Below are 13,467 nucleotides of genomic sequence, written 5' to 3'. Positions count from 1 at the left end.
AAAAAAAAAAAAAAGAGGTTAGAATGGGAGAGAGCCAAAGCATAAGAGACTGTTAAAAACTGAGAACAAACTGAGGGTTGATGGGGGGTGGGAGGGAGGAGAGGGTGGGTGATGGGTATTGAGGAGGGCACCTTTTGGGCTGAGCACTGGGTGTTGTATGGAAACCAATTTGTCAATAAATTTCAGAAAAAAAAATAAATAAATAAAAATTAAAAAAAAAAAAAAATAGTCTCAGGTTTATCTAGAGCTGTGTTGCCCAACATGGTAGCCCCTAGATCTAGCCACGTGTGGCTATTTAAATTTACATTTATATCAATTTATTGTTATATTCATTAAAATTAAATAACATTAGAAATTCAGGTTTTCAGTCACAGTAGTCACATTTTAAGTGCTCAATAGCTGTATGCGACTGGTGGCTACATTTTGCGTAGTACTAATATAGAACATTTCCACCTTTGAAGAACTTTCTACTGCACAGCATGATAAAGCATCAGTTAGTTATCTGTATTGCAGGGAACCAATATAAAAAGCATCTCACTGTCTTTATTTTTTTATTTTTTTAAATACACATTTTGTAAGATAATTTAATATATATATTTTTTTACCCAAGTCAAGGAATTAAGAAATGAGAACATTTGAAAACCACACTGAAGGTAAGGAAATCTTGGCAGGCTCAACAACATCATTTTCCTTTGAGAAACAGCACCAGGGACTGGAAATCCCAGAAGACGTCTCAAGATCATAACACCCTTGAGAAAATGAGCTCGTTTGTAAGTAAGTCCATGAGAATGGTAACAGACACATTCCCCATATGTAAGCAATGGATAAATAAGGCTCCATTTTAAAACCTTGTGCAATTGCCATGAGTAGTTTCGTCAAGAAAGAAAAACTGAGTCCAGAAGTTTAAAGAGAGAGTCTATTTCAGGACTTTGCCCCATAACAACAGGCAGCTTACCAAGAGAGAGAGAATGCTTTACCTCTTAGGATGCTTTCAGTTAAGTATAAAGGAAAGTTCAAAACAAACTGACAAACAATAAGGACATTTTTTGGCTCACTTAACTAGAAAATTCAAAAGTAGATAAGGTTTCAGAATTGGGTAAACCAGCAATCTAGTTATGTTTTATCAGGGACTCCATTTCATTCTGAATATGTACTCCACTATCCATGGTGTTGACTTCATTTTAACAATGATTCCTTTCACTGACATATTATGGCTAATAAAAACAGGGCCTTTCCATATCTGAGTTAGTCTGCTCCCATATCCATTCAACGTAAGTTTTAAACTGTGTACCGATTGGAGCACTTCTCATTCATCCCTGTGGCCAGGGCAGGCCATGCTCTGATGACTTAGGTCTGACTACCTGAACCCATCGCTGCAGCAAGAGAATTGAATTACCTGATAGACTTGGTCCACCCAAACCACATGGTTAACACATATTGGGGGGAAGAGTGAAACAGGTATTAGAGAAGTAATTTACTATGTAAGCAAAAAAAGAATGTTGACTGTTCTTTAGTTTTCATTTATATCAACTCAGTTTTTAGGTCTTTACATTTCAAGTGATTTTTTATATAGGAAAATGCACTGAAATTGAGCAAATGATGTTATTTCAGATTCAAAGATGAAAATCACATTAGAGAGAACATAAGCAAGAAAATGGTGCCTTGAAGGTGGTGAATTTTACTTTCTTAGTGCAGCCACAAAAGGTAGGAGAAGTAGACTCAAAAAGAACTGATGTTATAATTGGGTTGGAATATTATACAGATTTTACCCTAAAACTATAGATGAGAATCTTTGATAAAATGGAAGCCGTACCAAAAGTGAAAAAGAAGGACTTCGGCCACCTCACTGTTAAACTATATACGCACAGGAATTAATTACCTTATAAATAGGGTTTCTAATATACAAATGTGTAATGAGTTGATAACCATGATGAAGTACAGCCATAAGCATGTTATTGCTTATCATCTCTCTACCACTGATTGTAGGATTTTTCTCCAAATCCAGAAGAAGAATTACAAAAGTTTTTTTTCAAAGTAGCGGAAAGTTTATTCCCCCAAAGTTTTTTCAAACAACTGAAACGATCCCAGATGAATGCAGGAGATTTAAAAGATAATAATAATGCCCTCACTTTGCTTGACTCTAACTTTATGTTTAATGAGAAAATTATGGTTTCAACTACTATCTCAATGAAACTAATAACTAAAATTGTATCTCCAGGGGTGCCTGGCTGGCTTAATTGGTAGAGCATACGACTCTTGATCTCCAGGTGGTAAGTTCGAGCACCACGTTGGGTGTAGAGATTACTTTTTAAAAACAAGTAAAGGGGGCGCCTGGGTGGCGCAGTCGGTTAAGCGTCCGACTTCGGCTCAGGTCATGATCTCACAGTTCGTGAGTTCAAGCCCCACTTCGGGCTCTGTGCTGAGAGCTGAGCCTGGAGCCTGCTTCCAGTTCAGCGTCTCCCTCTCTCTCCCTGCCCCTCTCCTGCTCCTGCTCTGTCTCTGTCTCTTAAAAATAAATAAAAGTTAAAAAAAATAATAAAATAAAAAAAATAAATAAAAACAAGTAAAGGAGCACTTGGGTGGCTCAGTCAGTTGAGCGTCAAACTTTGGTTCAGGTCATGATCTCGCTGCTTGTGGGTTCGAGCCCCGTGTCGGGCTCTGTGCTGACAGATCAGAGCCTGAGGCCTGCTTCACATTCTGCGTCACCCTTTCTCTGCCCCTCCCCCACTTGGGCTTGCGCGCTCTCTCTCTCTCAAAAATAAACATTAAAAAAATAATAAATAAATAAATAAATAAATAAATAAATAGAATTGTATCTCCAGTTTCAGTCCTTCACACTCAGCTGTCTGCATAGCATTTATACTTCAGGGTTCCACTACCACCTCAAACTTAATATATCTAAAAACAGAATTTATCCACCAACCCCTTCCTTAACAAAAAATAAAGTATCTTTTCTGACCTCCATTTTTCTGTCACTGGAACCATCATTTCCCCCCAAATCTTCTGGAGCAGAAATGTCAAAAATATCTGTGGTTATTCCTTATGTTTTTCTTACACCTAATCAGACCCTACACACTATCAATTCTTTCTTTTTTTTTTTTTTAATGAAATTCATTGTCAAATTGGTTTCCATACAACACCCAGTGCTCATATTATTTCTTTTTAATATCTCAGGAGATCCCTTAAATTCTTCTCACTGCCACCACTCTGACTTAGGTTATCATCACATCTCACTCAAATAATTACAGCATCCTAGGAATGTTGTAGAAGAAAAATCACTGGGCTTGGAGTCTCTATATCACTAATTAGTCGTGTCATCGTAGGTGTCACAATCTTTGAGTCCTAGATTCCTCTATAAAATGAGTAGAACTGGACAAGATAATCACTGTGTTCTCTTCAGCTCTAAAACTTTGTGCCAGAACTATTTTCCCTTGCTTCAGCCCATTCTACTCTTCGCTCCAAATCATTCCACACACTGCTACCAGAAAACCTTTTATTTTATTTTATTTTATTTTTTATTTTTTAAGTAGGCTTCATGCCCAGAATGGAACCCAATATGGGGCTTACACTCATGCCCCTGAGCTCAAGACCCTCAGATTAAGGCCTGAGCTGAAATCAAGAGTCAGACATTTAATCAACTGAGCCACCCAGGTGTCCCCAGATGAACATTTTGAAAAAATCACTTTTATTATGACATGTAGCAGGCACACTAAAGCAATAGTTAAGAGTATCAGCACTAAGGTCAGAATGCAAGTATTCTAATCCTAGCTCTGCCAATTACCACGTTACTAAGCATTTTCCTCATCTGTCAAACAAGAAAAGAGAGAGCACCTCATTAAAGATTTCAATAATTAAGTGAGGTGGGGCCCCTGGGTGGCTCAGTCGGTTGAGTGTCTAACTTTGGCTCAGGTCATGATCTCACGGTTGACAAGTTCGTGCCCCGCATCAAGCTCTGTGCTAACAGCTCAGAGCCTAGAGCCTGCTTTGGATCTGTGTCCTCCTCTCTCTCTGCCCCTCCCCGCTCACGCTCTGTCTCTCAAAAATAAACATTAAAAAAATAATAATAATTAAAAACAAATAAGTAAGTGAGGTAATACATGTATAATACCTGGCACATTCTAAGTGCTCAATAAATGTTTGTTATTCCGACATTTCCCAATCACACACATTAACTGACCCTGCCTATAAAACAAGTCCAAAAGCTGTAGCTTGAGTGTTAAATTTTTCTATATCTGCCTCCAAACCACTTTTTTTTTTAACACTTGCCCTTACGATGACATTCTGTAGACCCTCCACCCCAAACATATTAGTCTGTTCTCTGTCTTCAAGGGGTTCCTGACTTATTTGCATCTCTTTAATATTACTTAGGCTCAGAACACCCGAGTCTCTTTACTTATCTGCAATGTAGTCCTCTAAATCAGAAGGCTTTCAGCTACATGAAACAAAAGACCAACTCAGACTAGCCTAACTAATAAGGAAGTATATTGGTCTAGTGGTAAAACAGGTTTCAGATTGGCTGGAACAAGTGGCTCTACCTCTATTTCTTTGGCAGTTCTCCTGGCAGTGCCTTCCTCCATATATTCCCTTGGTCCTCAAGCTGACTTACAACTGGGGGGAAAAATGGCTTTAGTGGTTCCAGTCTTTACATCTATGTACCTTATTGTTGGAGGAAGAGAGAGATTCTTCCAGGGATTCCAAACGAGATTCCTGAAATTCACCTTGATTGGGTCATATACTCCTCTTCCCATCCCCTATTCACAGCCCCAACTGAACAATAATGTGACCAGTGGAAATGGAATGTGCTGATGATTGGATTAAATCAACCACAACTCTTAAGGCTTGAGGTTGGATAAGCTTCCTTCAAAGTACGTGAGCTTAAAGCAGAGGATATTGTCTAAGTTAAAGTCTGGTTGCTGTTTATAATGGGAAAGCAGGTAATGAGTATTGATTACGGAACCAAGAATGTCCATTCCACCATCCCTGAAGTTCAATTAAAGACCATCTCTTTGATAATATCAGTTTCTATAAATACTGCCTGACTTTCCCTATAATGTATCTTTTATGCATATATGTCTTGCCTCCTTAAGTTGATTATAAATTCCTTGAAGTCGGGGAGATTATATTCCTATTCAGCACTGAGCTGCACACAGAGAGTACTCAATGAAGGATAAAACAGTTTTATGGTGGATTCTGTGATCTATACTCGGAAAATGGAACTAGGTGGTTAAAAGAAGTGGGGTGGGTGGAAAAGAGTTATCACAGCTCTCAGCACTGCCCTTGGGGGAGAGAAATAAATTAAGCAATGGATCTCTGGGTCAAAAACAAAAACGAAAACAAAACAAAAAAAAACACTTAGACCGATTTCACTCCCTAAAACAGGAGCCCACAGAATGTCTGCTTTCCGAGTGAGTTTGAGGCCAACATGATTTTACAATAGCTGTGTTTGATGATTATATTTATGCCTCCACAAGTGGCTTTCTTAGCCCTGGCAATCTCAATTTAGTTTCTTATTTCCTTTGGATCTTCCAAAGTGTTCTCCCTCAAGTGGCATCTGGGAAAACATATTCATTTATTTCAGAACTGCTCTTTTGACCTCGTTATTACTTCCCTAACTATTAGAACCCAAGACGCACTTGCAAACAGGTCTTGTTGACAGTTTTCATCCTTTGCAAATGGACGTGATAACAGACCCACTACTTTGAATAAAAATATTTTGCTATTTCGATACTAAATATTTTATTAATGGAAACTACACATTATGTATTTTACGGAAATGTTATGACTTGAAATTTCGGTAGCTAATATGTCTCTAATAATAAAGGCTTCTTAGTGCAACTGTTGCTCATAGATTTGCAGCTGGCTGGCATTTTAATTTTTAATTCACATTTTTAATTCAAACATGACTGATAGGAAATACTAAGAAAAGTTCTCCTTGAATCATTGCACTTCAAAAGAAGAAAGCAAATCCAGCTGTCTAATTATGATGCAATCTTTTATTTATATATTGAGATCGTTAGCATTCACTCAGCGTTTTTTCTCTCCATTAAATGTACTCCTAATAATGGCAAATGAAGTGAAGACTCTGTAAAGTTCAACTCACCACAGCAACATAGTAAAGTATAGAGGGGAGGGTTTTTAAAGAATAAACTCATTTCTACAAACAGATTTCATAAATAATAAGTATGCAAATGACTACAGGTTCTCATTCTCAAGCCTTAAACAATGCATTCCTAGGTAACGGTTCTAATAACTGTTCTGTCTTCCCCCAATGGCCTGTGAACCCCTGAAGGTTTGTGAAATGCCTTGTTCTCACTATTATTCACCTACCCTCTAGCATAGTGCCTATTATTCCACTGATAGGCAACGTTTGACTCTAAAATCTTGACACTTGAAAGAAAAACATGTAAGCAAAGCAATGTGGTTTTCTTCATATAAAATGAAGAAATCTGGGAGGCACCTGGGTGGCTCAGTTGGTTAAGCATCAGACTCTCGATTTCAGCTCAGGTCATGAATTCATGGTTCATGAGTTCGAGCCCCACCTCAGTCTCTGCACTGACAGTGCAGAGCCTGCTTGAGATTCTCTCTCTCTTTCCCTCCCCCACTTGCACTCTCTTTCTCTCTAAATAAATAAATAAATAAATAAATCACATGAAGAAATTTTTTCCTTTTGGTTTTAGCTTTTATTGTTTACATAAATATTGGAAAATATTTTAATATATCTGGTTAGGTGAACTGATGAAACATTACTTCACACTTACAAATTCTAGCTCACCTTCATTTTAGTTTTAATTTATCTTTCAACTTAATTTTCCTTTTTTTTTTTAGAAAAAAAGGAAAATGACTAAACTCTTTTCTAACAGAGTGTAGGAGGTCATAATTTTTTCTTCCAGGATTGCCGACACTTTTTCCTTCTTTATTCCCTCTGTGTTTCTATGAACTGCATGAGAAGACCTCGGTTTGTCTTAGACATTTAAATCAGGCTCCTAAATCTTGGTCCAAGAATGAGTCAGCATGGGGGCACCTGGGTGGCTCAGTTGGTTAAGCACCAGACTTCGGCTCAGGTCATGACCTCACAATTCCTGAGTTTAAGCCCTGTGTCAGGCTCTATGCTGACAGCTCAGGGCCTGGAGCCTGCTTCAGATTCTGTGTCTCCCTCTCTCTCTCTGCTCCTCCCCCCATCGTGCTCTGTTTCTCTCTCTCAAAAATAAATTTAAAAAACACTAAAAAAAAAAAAAAAAAAAAGAATGAGTCAGTATGTCAGGAAAACAGCTCTTTTGTGATGGTAAATGAGATGCCCTATCACTCAGAGGCAGGAAGATGAAAGGGAAGAAAACCATGCTTGCAAAGTAGATCTAATCTTTTAAGGTTGCTGTATGGTTATAATTTATATCTTTTATGCCTTTTTTTTTTTGCTAGGTTCTTTAAATTTTTAATCTTTCTTACTATTTAGTGAAGTTTGCAAAAGTGACCACCTATTTCTTCTGTCCTAAGGAGAAGCAAGGAAGAATGCATTGTTCGCATTTAGACCAGAGTTTGGTACCCAGCATAATTCAAAGTAGGACAGCACAAATCTTCCCAAGGGAAGATGAAAATGGAGGTGAAAAAATTAAGGTCATTTGCTTGGCTTCTCCTTCTAGAGATTTTCCTTCCATTATTTTCACTGAATGAACTTCAGAAGATTTTGTGTTTTAGCATTGCAGGTCACATAGCATATGATATTTTTACAAAGTTTATAAGATCATTCTTGTTAAAAAAATTTTTTTTGAACTCCACTAAACCAGTTTTATTTCTTGACTGACTTTATTACACAGTTAAATTGATCTAATTTTCTGCCATTTACATTGTGTTTTTACTGAAAATTTTAACAAAATTAACAAAAAATTAGCATTCCACTTAAATAGTGTCAACCATGTCATATTTTATTATAGCTACTGCCTTCTGGATTGCCCTTGGTTGCTATTATTTCTGCCATACCTAATTCTCCTGTGTCAAATTTTGCAGACCTAAATTTCATCAAAGATTTTCTATCACTTTTGGGTCAATAACAAATTTTGTGTGCTATTTTAGCCTCTGTCAGTTTTCAGTCTGATATTTCTACTAGTAATAGACATCATAGGCTGGACAAAAGCCATATTTATTTACAAGTGTGCACAGGTTTGTCAGCATGAATAAAGCATCCAGGTTTATTGTCTATCACTTCTTTCTTGCTACCTTTATCCCTATTCCAAATACCTGAAAAGGACAGTGCTTCTTCCGATGTCTCACCAAAAACATCAGAAAATACAAATCACATAATATTTTAATACTGTGATTCTACACCACAAAAGAATAAGGAACGTGTGAAGGCAGGGCTTTTACTCTATCTCTAGTGCTTAGCACAGCCCCTAGTAAATTAGAGGCTTCAAAAAGACCTCGAAATTCACATGCATAGACAAAGTAGTTACCTTAAGATGCCAGGCAAACGGGGTGCTACCAAAAACAACAGAAGATTGCCCCCACAGAGCATTCTTGGATACACTTGGAAACTTGGATAAAGTTTGCTCTCCTCTCCCCATAAAATATGGCTGTGTGTGGAAAGAAATGACGGATCCTTAAAACCCTGACCTTGTAAGTTTATGGCAGTGGTTTTGGCTTCGGCCTCTTTCTCTGCCGTGCTCAGTGACAGCACATTTCTTGTACCAAATGAACAGCTAACGAGGGATGCGCCTGCATGCTGTCAGCGGTGGGCTGAGCTAATTTTTTTTATTATTATTATTTGAGAGAGAGAGAGAGAGTTAGTGAGAGAGGGGCAGATGGAGAGAGAGTGAGAGAAGGACGGAGAATCTTAAGCAGGCCCCATGCTCAACACGGAGCCCAATGCAGGGCTCAATCCCAGAAAATCAACAGTCAGATGGCTCAACCAACTGAGCCACCCAGCTGCCCCTACAAAGTCTCTAAGATCATTCATTCTTAAGTATGTCAACTCACAGTTTTTCTAAGAGAAGGAGGTAGCAAAAATAGGAAAATCTCAGCAAAAACAAAACTGAAGATGTGGGGACATCTTTAACTATTACCACCATCATCAATTTAATTATAGATCCTCACAGTACCTGATGGTTACCTTGTAGTCCACATGCTGTGTTGGGCTGGTGCAAAGATGACTCCCTAATGGCTTCAAGTATTTAGATAATAGGGAGCATGAGATTTAATGAAGTTGAAATAATACTAAGAAATAAGAAAAAAAGAGGATATAAAGATTAAGTTAGAGGAAAGCTTACCAGGAAATAGCACTGAGTTCAAGGGGAATTGCGGAAGAAATGGTTGGGAAAAACATCTTAATGTATATAGAATGTTCCTGAATTTGAAGGGAAGAGATGAGATGCAAGATGTATATAAAGAGTCGAGAATCCTGAGAAACTTAACAGAAACCCATGGGGGAGGGGAAGGAAAAAAAAAAAGAGGTTAGAGTGGGAGAGAGCCAAAGCATAAGAGACTCTTAAAAACTGAGAACAAACTGAGGGTTGATGGGGGGTGGGAGGGAGGGGAGGGTGGGTGATGGGTATTGAGGAGGGCACCTTTTGGGATGAGCACTGGGTGTTGTATGGAAACCAATTTGACAACAAATTTCATATATTGAAAAAAAAAAAGAGTCGAGAAACTTGGTTCTCATTAGTTTCCATCACCCATTAACAGTGTTGCCTAGAGCATTTTTACCAGTTCTAGGCTTGTAGGCTAGAGAAAATGAGAGCTACTTGTGACTCTCCCATAGGGCATCCCCTATATCTATACCTTCCATTTTCTATATATCTATATATCCATATCTATATCTATATATCTATATCCTTCCATTTTCATCATTGTCTCTACTTTCACCTTTTGTCTTCTCCACTGCCATTGTCCCAGTACAGTTCACCCTACTTGAGTCTATCTCATTTATGGCTATCAGATTAACATGTGTAATAATTATTTTCATCACATCACTACTCATCCTCTCAGGAATCTACATTGCTTAGAGTAGTAAGGCCAAGCTTCTCATTGTGCGGAAAAGTTTCTCATTTCTGAAAAATGAGAGCCCTCCACAACCCAACTTCACCCTACTTGTATAAAATTTTATTTCCTAACACATACTCTTATTTCAGACAGGGACATCTATCTGAGCACTTCCCCACAATGCCAGACACATTCTTGCTTCAGTGCCTGTTCAAGTGCCAGTATATTGCTGAAATGACCTTCCTGCTTCCCTCTCCTCTAAATTGTCTCATTTCCAAAGTTCAGTTCAAGTCCTACTGCCAGATCGAGGCCTTTTCTAGTTACTCTAGCTCCTACAAAATGGATGTCCCCTATTTCTGAAATCATTCTGTCCTTAGATGTAGGGCAGAGAAGAACTATTTTTTTTTAATGCTTTACTAAGAAAATTTTAAGCTACTTGAGGACATGGACCATGTTTTTAACTCCTTTTTCCCTCAAATAGTGTATAAAATAAGCTGAGCCTTCGTTTATTCTTAGTGGTTTGACTCACAGAAAAAGTGAAATTTAAATGTGAAGATAATGATTTAGGAAAAATCTTTAGGAATTTGTGCAAATTTAGAAAATTACATAGTATTTATGTGGTATAAGTTTTTGCAATTTATATTAAACAGCTTTTTAAAAATAAACTATGCTCATAGCAAAAGAAAAAAAACACTTTATTTTTTTCAAAAGTTTTCCTCTTTTTTTCAGCAGCTAACCAGGTTGAGATTTATCAGTACTAAAAACAAAATGTAACAAGTTAGGCTTAAAGTTTGCAGACTTATCTGTAGCAACACTAGAAGAGGAGCCATGTTGTTATTTTGGAATATTTACACTAAAAAGAACACATTAGTTATACCTCAGTGGTGTTAACAGTTAATGGAGGTGGGAATTAAGAAGCGTTCATGCTCACTTTGGCAGAATATATACTAAAAAAAAAAGTGTTCGCATTAGTGTTGGAGTGTACATAATAATCAGTTGTACAGTCAAACAAAAAAATTTAGCACCATGAAAAAAATATATATGTAAATATAAAATTACATTCATAATCTCTAAAAATATGAAAAAATAAAAGGCCAGCCACTCTATCCCTAGGTCCACTCTATGGAGGTTACCATTATTAACGGTTTCTTCCAACATCATGCATAAATTTGCTATACATATACAGCATGTAATTAAGGCAAATGAGATAATACAATACTGTTCTGCCAATCTGCATTTTTATTTTAAAATATATCTAGGAACCCTTTCCATATGAGTATTGCAGATTTACATCTTATGTTTTGCATAGTTTTCCATTTATATCAGAGCATCATAGTTTATTTAACCAAGCCCCAATTGATAGTCAATGAAGCTACTTCCAGTGTTCTTGCTATTACAAACAATGCTGCAATGAACATCTTTTTTACACATTCTTGTGTATTCATGCAAGCATATCCTAGAAGAGAAATGTCTAGGTCAAATGGTAGATGCACGTTACATTTTTTAGTGATTGCCAAATTCTGTCCTCTAACAAAGGTTGCACAAACTCCCACTCCCACCAACTATTCAAGAGTGTTTCTTGTTTCCCTATGCCCTTACCAGTACTGGGTATTACAACTATTTTAAATCTTTGCCATTCTAATAGATGAAAAGTAATATCTTCTTACCGTTTTAATGTTAATTTCTTTAATTATGAATAACAAATGTTTTTTGGCCATTTATGGAGAGTGAATGAAAAATGCCTGTTCCTCTCCTTTTTGGTCTTTCTGGCACCAGTTTATAACAATTCTTTGCATATGATGGAAACGTCTTTTGTCTGTCACATATGTTGAGAATATATTTTCTAGTTCGCTTTTTTTCTTTTAAATATTTTTATGTTATATTTTTCTCATATAAAAGTTTCAATGTTTCATGTTGTCAACGTTATCATCATTCTTTTGTTCTATAAAGTATGCACTTGTACCATAAGAAAGGTCTTCTGATCTCCAAAAGTATTTTTGAAAGTTTATTCATTTTCCCATTGGCATTTTCATGGTTTCATTTCTTTTTTTCAACTAAATATTTTATCTCTCTGAATTGGGTAGGGGGACACTGTAAGAAATGTAGTACAAAAGAAAAAAGAAAGAAAGAAAGAAAGAAATGGAGTACAGATTTTTTTCTAACCAGCCAGTTGCCCCAAAATGATTAATTGAATAATCCATCTTTTTCTGATGTACTTAAGACACCCACGTGCATGCACATATATAAACAAACTTTGTTACTAGCTATATTACTATTGTCATGCACAAGGTAAGGTCTGACTAAGAGATTTGGCAGGAAAATAAACAACAAGCCGTTTTTTAGACTCGGACAGTTTACTACCTACATTCACAGCAAAAAGAAGAGAATCCAAAGGTACGAGCTCCCTGGGGCCACGGGGCATGGCAATACCAAAACATAAGAGGCCTGACCACCACCACACAAATAATGGGACACCCTGTTGCTGAGAAGCCAATGTCATGTTGCAGCTAAGTAGTTTTATAAGCTGCAGCTGTGCCCTAAGCAGGGAATGAGGCAAGTCTGAAAGCTTCATACCTCATCAGAACCTAGGAGGTGATGAGAAACAGCTCATGACATCCTACCTTACAGATATAGGGGCAAATGGGAATGACCATGTAGCCACAATTTATAAGCCTCCCATGCTCCCGTGTTCTGGAAAAAAATCAAGCATTCTGCCAAATCAGCTGCGGTTCAGTCTTGCTTGCTTAACATGACCTATGTGGATACATGCAAGGTCATCAAGTGCCAGCATGAAGCTGTTCCTCTACAACTGTTGAAATATATTCTTGCTGCTCTCATGTGAAACCTAAAGCCTCAATATATAGGATTAATGAACCCATAATAGTCAGCTCGAATATTTCTGAGAGAAATTTATATCATGTGGTTGAATAAGAGTATTATCTGGCCCACACAGAGGGAAGGAGTAAAAACCAAATGAATTATACTTGAAAAGTGAAATATTTCCTCCAAAACTTTTTTAAAGAAAGATTGTAAATAGAAATGTTAAAACCAAATGTATAAAAGAGAAAGAGAAGTGTCTACACTTGATCTTAGCCAAAAGGCCGAGAAGCGATTAAGAGAAGTGTCTAAATGGCTTATGTTTTTCTAAAGACCAAATTGATTTATAATTTATATGAAGCAATTTTTTCATTAATAACATACCAATACATTATTATCAGTGAAGCTGAGAGTTTAATGAAAAGATTTCAAAAGACTACACTAATTGTTATTGGTATGTTTCTTTCTTACACAATATCTTCTCAGAGTAACTAATCCATTTTAAAATAATTTTTACATTAAAATGTTATTATATCCAAAACATTAGCACATTCTATATAACCATATTCATTGGAAATATAAATGTGTTGATTCCTTAGGAATCTTAAATGTACTGAACTTTTTAATGCTATATTTGCATACAAAAATTTCCGGCAATATGTTTCTAAATCATTATATTTA

General features: G+C 36.8%; 1 pseudogene; it reads right to left on the bottom strand.

Moving 5' to 3' along the window:
* Positions 1-12,942: 12,942 nt before the first annotated feature.
* Positions 12,943-13,082, bottom strand: LOC125156799 (uncharacterized; annotated as a pseudogene).
* Positions 13,083-13,467: the final 385 nt, after the last annotated feature.

This window comes from Prionailurus viverrinus, chromosome F2 (assembly GCF_022837055.1).
Source record: "Prionailurus viverrinus isolate Anna chromosome F2, UM_Priviv_1.0, whole genome shotgun sequence".
Classification (NCBI taxonomy): Eukaryota; Metazoa; Chordata; class Mammalia; order Carnivora; family Felidae; genus Prionailurus; species Prionailurus viverrinus.
Note: the sequence above shows the minus strand (reverse complement) of the source record. Positions and strands in the feature narration are given on the sequence as shown.